A 10,569-nucleotide genomic window follows, 5' to 3' on the forward strand; every position below is an offset into this window, starting at 1 on the left:
TATAAATGATTGAAATACCCTTTCTAAGATTATTACTATATTTTCTTGATATTGGTCATTGATGCATCATTTACTTTATTGTTCTTCTAGAAAATTTATTGGGTTGGTTTACTGCATCTAATTAAATTTTATAAAAGTCGAAGAGATGATGAGAAAATTGGATTCCCAAAGTAAGTGTTGCATCCTTTCTCAGTTTTAATAGACATCAAAACAATCTCAAAAGTTTTACTGACTGAAATACCCTTTCCTAAAGATTAATTTTCTTTTCATGCTCAGGCCAAATGACTTTCATGATTTTGCAGCGTATTTTGTACTCGAGGTAATGCAATGAGGTAAGATGTGTATTGTCAACAATGTCCAAAGTTTTTTTTAAAAAACACAACATGTTTTGATAATCATATTGATACAAGCAACATATTGAAATGACATTTCAGCTTTTTAATACAATTATATTTGTATTATTTATACAATATTATTTATCTAGGCAAAATCATTTATTGAATTTGTTTAATTTTGTGGATTGTGATGTCTTGACAGGCTATTCCACATGTTGTAGCTTTGGTTAGAGCAGCAGATAAGAAAGCCCTCGTGAAGCTGTTGATTGCATTTTACAACTTTTAAAAGTAAATCTTTCTTCCACTATTCCACTCCCACACATATTACCATTTCATTATCTGTTTTTTTGTATCTTCAATGTCGTTTTCTTTTTTGGGGGTACTTTCAGTACAATGAGAACAATGGGAATCCGTATTCTGATCTTTTCTGGCTTGCTGCATTAGTCCAATCAGTCGGTGAACTTGAGTTTGGACAACAGGTTTGTTGGCAATTGGCATGCCTTTATATCGCATATATAAATTTAAGTTTCATGAAAATATTTTGATAATCAATTTTTTATCTTTTGATTTTGCAATATAAAGTACTCTACTTACATTTGAAAGCAAAGTTTGTTTCTTTCTGTAATATGTATATATTCAAATCAAAATTAGACTGTTGCATATGCATATGTGTTTATGATTGCAACATGCTATATCAAATCCAATGATATGAGAAAAGAAAACAAATAGTTCCTAACTTCTTATTAGAAGCTCTATAAATCCCATAAACATGCTATATATCAAATCCAATGACATTATTGTTTCTTGATAATTATTGCAGTACTGATAATCAAATTAAGTGTTGATAGAGCATATCATATTGGACAGAAGAAGGATGTTATTGTATACCATTTGATGACTTGTGGTACAGTTGAAGAAAAGATATACAGACAATAGGTTAAACATCATCTGATCTTTGAGTTCTTTATTATGTGGAATATAGCTTATTGCTTAAATTTAATGAGATAGATATACAAAGGGGGTTCATTCAAAAGTGCTACTGAAGACAAAGAGCAAATTCACAATTTCGATTATTGGGTGAGTACTAGAAAGTTGGACATTATTCTTATTTTATTTCAGTTAATAACTAATAAGTGGGAAACAATACTCACATGTGCTTGATATCTCAGGATCTTAAGGAGTCTTTCAGTCTCCCCGAGCAGGGTTTTGATGTTTCTCCAACTCAGCAACAGTTACATAAAGAGCATAATTTAAAAAAAGTTTGGACTTAATGGGAAAGCCTAATTTCCTTTACTTTCCCTATTAGATCCCTCTTTCTAAATTAAGTCAAAAAGAAACATGCATATATAGCTAACCAGATAAAGTCTTGTCCCACTAAGTCCATTAAGTAAAAAAGAAACAAATTCTAATTAGTTACTTATGATCATCTCATTATTAGATAAACATGATGCCTAACTTTGGTATTATTTTTTAACCATTTCTTTAATATGTTATTTATTTATTTGTTTTATTTATTTTTGAATTTTCTTTATTTGTCATATAAGAACTTGGTAAACCTTGCAGGTTCAGAAAGAGCTGCAAAGACTGGTGCAGAAGGTGTTTGCTTAAAAGAGGGATAGTAACCATTACAAAATACAAAAGTATTACTAGAGAAATATGTATTGGGTATATAAGCATATGAATTTTACAAAATACAAAAGTATTACTAGAGAAATAATAACCATTAACCCCAACTTTGACCAGTGTATTTTGGCGCTTATTTGCTGGAACAGCAACTTCTGCTTTATGTAAAAGAGGTTGAAGGGAACCTGCAGCTGCTTTAGGGTCGCTTGCAAATGCACTCAGACATGGTTTCAGGTACATTATAAAATTATCATTTGAAATCTTACTACTATTCTTACAGCAGTAAAATTTGGAATGTCAATAACAATTGAAAGCAAACTTTTATCTCTTTCTCAAGGCTAAAGAAAATTAGGTGATGCTGATGTCATATTTTATCGTATCAAGGATTTATCAGGCTAACCCATTTCCTATTTTTACTTTGACCCATACTCTCGCCCAACTGAGAAAAGAGGTGGTGCATGGATGGATGAAGTTGTTGCAAGAAGTCGTGTACTATTAGATGACAAAAACTCTGCTAGGTTACCAATTGCCCATATGGTCTGCAACCAAATGCCACCTGTTGGAGACAAGCCAAGCCTTATGACATTTCGTGAGGTACATCCATCCATCCATACATGTATACTGCATAGCAAAATGAGATGATGAAAATATGATGTAATGTAATGTGTGCAAACTTGTGTTGTTTATATTTTGGTTGAAAGCTCTTAGTTAATCTAATTTTTAAAAAAAGTAATCCATTTGAGTTTTGGAATATATTTTTGGTTATTAATTTAGGTGGATACCATCTTGTACGTGCATGAGCGATATGAGGAGGTACGTTGTTATATTATTACCTTTGGTTTTCTTGTATATACCTTACCTTTTGAGGTGGTTGGATTCCTCAGGAATTGGAATTGAATTCCATTTGATTCACAAAATCCTACCAGTGATTCCATAAATTCATGTTATTTCGATTCCAATTTCCATAAATATACAAGAATACGCAATCTAAACCCCACTATTAACGTTGTAGTATGCTAGTTATCATCAAAATTTGTAGTTGGATCTTCTGCCAACCAAACACGTGACAGATTCCAATTCTTCTTCAATTCCAGTTCCTGCCAGAACATTGTTACTGTTGAATACAAGGTAGGGGCATTTATGTCTTTTCACCAATCTTGTTGCATATTCTTAACTTATCCAATTTTGGCAGGTTGATCCTGGTACATGGCCAATAATGATCTTTAGGGTATGCTAGAAGGATTGGAGATTAATTGTTGTTAAGCTTCTATCTAAGACTTCACGCCAAGGACTTGATGAATTTAAGCTAGCAATGTTTTACTTGATTTGGACATGAACCCCAAGATATCATACTTTGGCATGGCTAGAAGCTTTGGAGGAAACGAGACTCAAGCAAAAGCAAACACAGAGAGAGTTGTTGGCACATAGTAAGCTAGATAATGCAATTATATATAAATTATGCTTCAATTCTCTTGAGTTCGTTTTTTAATAACATTTACTCACTATTGGAATAATTATTTGTATTTGACATATTAGTGAAATGAATTATCTTTGTTATTTATGGTATTTTATTTTGTATTATGAGATTTTTAATGTATTATTTAATTTGAAAATTAGTAAATCTATAAATAATACTTTTTTTTAAACATTTAAAATTATGATACGCAAAAATGTGTGTCATCTTCATTTATGACATGGCCTTTCTTGACAGGGGCTTTCTTGATACGCACTGCGTGTCATTAATACGCGCGTCGTAAGGTTACGACACACGAATGCGTGTCGTCTTTCTTTATGTCAGGGCCTTCCTTGATACGCATTGCGTGTCGTAAAAGCGTGTCGTAATTGCGCGTCGTCTGAGCGTTTTACGACGCGCAATGAGCGTCGTAAAAGGCTGTTTTTCTAGTAGTGCTAATACTCTTTAGACAATTCACACACCAATTCATGACAGTCTTTATTCATACCTACTTCCAACATATGAACAATTGTGGCCCATTCGAATAATTTGACTGTTCTAAACCAATTAAATTATTCAGGAAGTCAAAACATGCAAAAGTGAAACACAAGGATAATACTAATCTCATATGGCCTCAAACCTTTGAGTATAAATAAAACACCTTTTATTTATCACCATATCGATTACACATTATTTGTTGTTTCGGGTAATCAACTTCTTACTTGAATTATTACACTTGTCCCATGCTCTTTTCATGCACACAATGTTTACCTATGGTTCTTACTTGGTGAAATAGATCAAACGAACACATTTCCAATCATACTCATTTCACAACTCCAAATCCTTTTTCATAAGTGAAAGAATATCAAATTCTTGCCACTTATAGAATATGCTAGATTCTAACATTTTATGCAATGATCCTTTCGTAATGTCATAGCAAAAAAAGTCACAAAGACTATTGCCAACGATATTACAAAGTCTTCTATCAGAGATTGTTACAATACAATTCCTTAGATATGATGTCTCTCACTCAAAGTACATTCTTTTGAACATCCTTTGCATAAAAGCTTCTAATCTAGACATAGATTTCTTATGGGATGTTACAAATGATATCAGAGCCAGGGCACGGGTCGATGTGTTCGACGGGGAGGTCGAAACCTATAATGGGGGGTGAAAGTGGGTTAGATCTGATCCCACATCGGCTTGGAAGGAGAACGAAACATTTCCTTGTAAAGGGGTGTGGATACCTTCCTTGTCACAACGCGTTTTAAAGTCGTGAGGGCAGCGTGCTTGGGCGGGAGTAGTACCAGGATGGGTGACCCCCTGGGAAGTCCTCGTGCCGAGTGGCCCAAAGCGGACAATATTGTGATACATGCCAAAGGGGGATGTTACAAATGGTATCAGAGCCAGGGCACGGGTCGATGTGTTCGACGGGGACGTCGAACCCTATAATGGGGGGTGAAAGTGGGTTAGATCTGATCCCACATCGGCTTGGAAGGAGAACGAAACATTTCCTTATAAAGGGGTGTGGATACCTTCCTTGTCACAACGCGTTTTAAAGCCGTGAGGGCAGCAGATCTCATAAGAACTCTGCAGTTAAGCGTGCTTGGGCGGGAGTAGTACCAGGATGGGTGACCCCCTGGGAAGTCCTCGTGCCGAGTGGCCCAAAGCGGACAATATTGTGATACGTGCCAGAGGGGGATGTTATAATGTACCTTTCATTGATCAAGGTCCTTAACTTTTATGCATTCAAATGAGAACTCATAGGGCTCACATGCATAATTAACTCAATTGGAACGGCACAGAAACAAAATGGTGTCAACACGATAGGTTGTAAACCTCAACTTGTGTGCTAGTGACGATCGATAAGGTTTATTTTGATTTGTTCTTGAAACCTTTCAAGACCATTAAGACTCCCACTGACTCCTTGACATATAAGATTCTCTTGTCAATAAACATTTCTTGACAAACAAATATTCAAGAGTTAGTGTAGTTTTTATCAAAACACTTCATAAATTGGTCCTAGTTGGTCTTTGTCTTATCCAAGACATCACAACTTTCCACATTTGATGAATGTTATAAACCTTCTTAATACTTATCACTCAATTTCACAATCATAACTCTAAGACTTGTTTTGGAACGAAGTATGATTGACTTCTTGATTTAACCATTTCTTCAATTCTTGATTCCTCTTCTTAGACATACAATTGTACTAAGACTCACTTAGAGGATCAATTGAGATATGGTTCTTAATCATTAAGGCCTATCATAAAGCATAAAAGGTACTCTCCCTTCTTCTTAGAATGGAGAAACTTTTATCTTTTTGCCTACTTGATTCTTCTTATTCATTCTGCTATTGATTTAAACATTTTTAATCAATTCAGAATTACACTTAATCTTATAAGTATAATCATATTTACTAAACCTTTAGTAAATCATGACGAATATCTTGGTTACTCTTATGGTGGACTTGATCAATACGCAACTTTGTGTACTCCTAATCCTTCACTTGACACTTTGTCAATGAATTAGTCTAATTTCCAAATATGGAATTTCTCATTCATCGTGCAACCAAGTTGCATGATTCCAAGTTTCTGTCCAATTGAAACTTGGGCGATGAGAAACTCTCTCTATTTGGTAAATTCTCGACATTTCCATAAATAATATAATTAAGAATCAAATCCATTATTGCTAATAATAGAAACATTCAAACATCAATTTTCACATACGCCATTGCAAGGATAATATAAAATCAAAATTTATTTTATTGCGGAAAAATTTGTCCTTACAATGCAATTCATTGAAAAACTATGCTAATACATCTTTCTTGTAACACCGTGAATTTCAAAATAATTTTTCGCAATAAAAAAAAACATTTCTCATTTAATTTCATAAAACATTAAGTTTCAAATTCCAATATGTATCATACAAATCCCAAGATCACATAAATATATCAAAGTCCCCTGCGTGTGTACAGATCAAGCCGGCGCCTTCCCACCGTCATCGCTAGTACCTGAAACAACAACACTAACATTGTAAGCACGAGGCTTAGTGAGTTCCCCAAAATACCACATAAAACACATATTAGCCACTCGAGGCTATAACTCTATGGGTCCGTGCACCCAAATCTGTGAACCCTCAGGTTCTAACTCTAGGAACCTTTCGGTTCCAACCCTGTAATCATGCACAGCATAAATCACATAGAAATAATGCAGTACAACATATGGCATACACATAACATACATACACTAACACATAGCTCTGATTACCTACTCAAGGTAAAGTATAGTGAGAAGACTCACCTCGCGTGTATCGGTATCTCACGAACCCTAGAAGCCCCTCGTGCTCAATCCTCCGAGCTCTAATCCTCCTATAACATCACATGACTCTAATTAACACTTTTTATCTCTAAGGTTGACTATCCCTAAGAAGTCAACACAGGTCAACGGTCAACGGTCAACTTCGACCGGACTCGGCGAGTGCACACGGCAACTCGGCGAGTCTAGACGTTCTCACCAAATCTCTAGGATTCCCTTTCTACACGTCGAGTACTCCCCCCTGACTCGACGAGTTTCACCTGGCAGAAATCGCAGGGCCACCCCGACTCAACTCGCCGAGTCTCAAGAACGACTCGGCGAGTCCCAGCTTGACTCAGTCCACTTGACAACCCTCTCTAACTCGCCCTGACTCACTGAGTCAACCCCTGACTCGACTGGACCACTCACTGGCCGGTCCAAGGCAATCTTCAAGCTACTCGCCGAGTCTGCTCATCGGACTCGGCGAGTCCATGCCATGCAATCACTCAAACTTGCTTCTAAGGTCAGATCTACTCCAACAATTCATAGATCTGACCCTCCTAGATTGATTCACCACGTAAAGCCCCAGACTTGGTGCATAAACAACCTCTATATGACCATATATGAAGAATTATCAACAAATCTCACTACTCAAGGTCATAACCTCCATTGTTCTTTATAAAGCTTGATGAATGAGGCTCTCTGGACCTCTATGGATCCAGATCCGAAGTCTCATCACTAGCAAGGGACTATTTGGCCATCCAATCAACTCAACAAGGTCACAAGAAACCCTAAAATCAATTATACTTCACAAAACAGGAGATGAGCCGAAATCATACCTTTAGATTGAAGAGCTAAGCTTCAAATCCACCGAATAGCAGTCCCCTTTGCCTCCTCTTGGCTAGAACCTCCCTCTTCTTTGCTAAACAACACACAAATGTCAAGAAATGCTTCCTTTCTCTCTCAAATCGCTAAGGCACTCTAGGGTTTCTCTCTATGGACTGTTGGGTGCAAATGACGGCCATAAGGCCCTTTAAATAGGTCCCAAACCCGAGAAATTAGGGTTTCATTAAACAGCGTGGACTCGCCGAGTCCATATCCTGGACTCGCCGAGTCCAGACGAATCCCGCGTCCAGAATCACGACCCTACTCGGCGAGTCTGAGCTCCAACTCGCCGAGTCCCCTCTCAAAACACAAAAAAAAACAAAACAATAAAATACCTGGAAATCCGGGCTGTTACATTTCTTAGTAATCTAATTCTAACTCTAAGTGGCAGCTCAAGATCTAATCTTCAAGTAATGCGATCGAAATCCATTTCTTCACGGTTAGATTCTGCTCACTTCTTCCCTTAAACTTCCTCTCTTTTCTTTGATTCTACAAAACATCAATTGTAATCTTATCACATTATGTATTAAGAATCTAGAATAGGAGCTTAAAAGAGTTAGTCAATGGATTTTACCTAAGGCAGAGCCATACGTTTTGACTCTCCCATCTCTTAGATCTCTTAGGTAAATAGGGCAGCTTCATTTCCAATGCCCCTTCTCTTAGCAATAAAAGCAAATTGACTCTTTTGGAACAGGACATGGAACTACTTCAGACATTGCCTTTCTTTTATGATCAGACTTTTCGATCATAGCATGTCTTTCGTTGCCATTGTCTATATCCATAGAGGTCTTGAAGGCAGATTCACCAATAAACTTTGCTTTTCTATTGCGCCAAACCATTACTGATTCAGCAACAATGAGCATATAGGTGAGATCTATAAGGGTCACGTCGCAGTTCATCATATAGTACTCTCTTAAGAACTCACTATATGAGTTAGGAAGTGACTGAAGAACCCAATCAACAGCCATCTCCTCGCAGACAACGGATCCCAACATTCTTAACCTGTCAATGTGTGACTTCATCCCTAGGACGTGTCCACACATCGACTTTCCTTCTTCATGTTTACTTGCCAAAAGGGCTTGAGTGAGTTTGAACTTTTCAAGCCTTCAAACTTGTGGGTTAGGGAGAATAATGGGAGGAGGTGGAGGAAGTGAAGCATGATTTCTTGTTCCTCGATCGAATCGTGGAATATCATCTTCATGTGGAAGGCTTGTTCCACGGAATTTGGGAAGACCATAGTTGTCGTACTTTGACATCTACAAAACGGGAGAACACGAATTCAAGTTAGTTGATTGATTGAGTCCTTAGTAAATCACCCAAATGAGATACTAAGGCTAGGACATAGCACAATACGCTACAACCTAGAAAAGCGATGCCGTAATCTAGTTGCAAATATTTGAAGGTAAGTGAATGACGATTCACCAATTTCCACCATGAAAAATGAAAAAGAACTTTAAGTTTTAAATTTATGAAAACTCCTAGATCCTTTGAGATTCATTGAACATTTCAATGGCATGTTTAAATCTCGATATGCCCCTCTTGTTTGTGACTGGGATGTCGAGGATCACAAAGCGGGTGTGAATAACCATGCAAACTTACATGGTGCCCTCACATGTTACAGTCACCTATTCGATGTGCCGATAAACCACACACGCTCCACCAAACTATGACAAACATTGAGTCACCCTTTGCTACCTTTGCTTAGAATCATTTAGTGTGCCGGTTAACCACACGCGCTCCACTAACGTCTTCGCAAGGGAACAAAGTGTAATTTCATGGAATTGCATCAATTCACTTTTGCCTAAGTAACTAAGATTGGGAATTTGTAAAACATTTAGTTACTTTTGTACTTCATTATACTTATAATGGAAGGTTTTGTCCTATCCTACGCGTTCGGCTAACGACCCTCCACTAGTCAAGAGTGCGGTGGGTAAGAGTGGATACCCATTCAATCGCCATTTTATAGGCAATTTCCTTAAACACCCCTTATAGACTAACTTCGTGAATGAGGCCTACTAACGGTAAGACTAACTTTTACTCATACATATATATATATATATATATATATATATATATATATATATATATATATATATATAATGTTAGACTTTTAATGTTATATATAGTATATGGTGTATTTTACACTTTTAAAATACTAGGTGGTCAAATTTAACAATTATACTTTTAATTCAATTAAATTGTAAACCAAAACTTTTATGGATTTATTAAACCTCTTTTAATTATACACCTTAATTAATTAATAAAACCATAAGGGTGTGATTTGAATTTTTCAAAACAGTACTAGGGTTTTAGAATTTAACATTCCTGGATTAAACTTTTAATCAAACTTTTAAATTCCAAAACTTGAGGGCAAGTTTTGAAACATTTCAAAACATTAGGGTTTCAACTATTTAAATTTCAAAACTAAACCTTTTGAGTTCAAATTTAAACTATAAAACCTAAAGGGGAAAATTGAAACTATTCATAACACAAGGATCAAATAACAAATAATATAAATTAAACAATTAATTTCATTATTATCTATATTTGACCTAATTACAATTTCTTGCAAAATAAGTTACCCAATTAATACAAATAATCCAATCTTTATCATATAAGGAAATAAATATTTTATTAATTGATAAATATCTTCAATTAGATCAAGAATATATTCATATATATCATAAAATCGGATTTATATTGATCTAATATGATAAAGGCAAGTATCTCAAAGATAAACAGCAAGAAATCCCGATATTTGCTCCTTCTGACGCTTGAACTCGCCGAGTACCCATATGGACTCGCCGAGTAGGGGCTACTCGTCGAGTCCACAATGGGACTCGCCGAGTCCATCAGGCAGTACCATAAAATCGATTTTTTTCAACTTGAACAAACTAATAAGGCATCAATACAATAGAAACCAATCAAGGCTCTGGTACCACTGATGGGTTTTAGCTATAAAAACATCCTATGTGCT

The sequence above is a fragment of the Lactuca sativa genome, chromosome 2, assembly GCF_002870075.4.
Source record: "Lactuca sativa cultivar Salinas chromosome 2, Lsat_Salinas_v11, whole genome shotgun sequence".
Classification (NCBI taxonomy): Eukaryota; Viridiplantae; Streptophyta; class Magnoliopsida; order Asterales; family Asteraceae; genus Lactuca; species Lactuca sativa.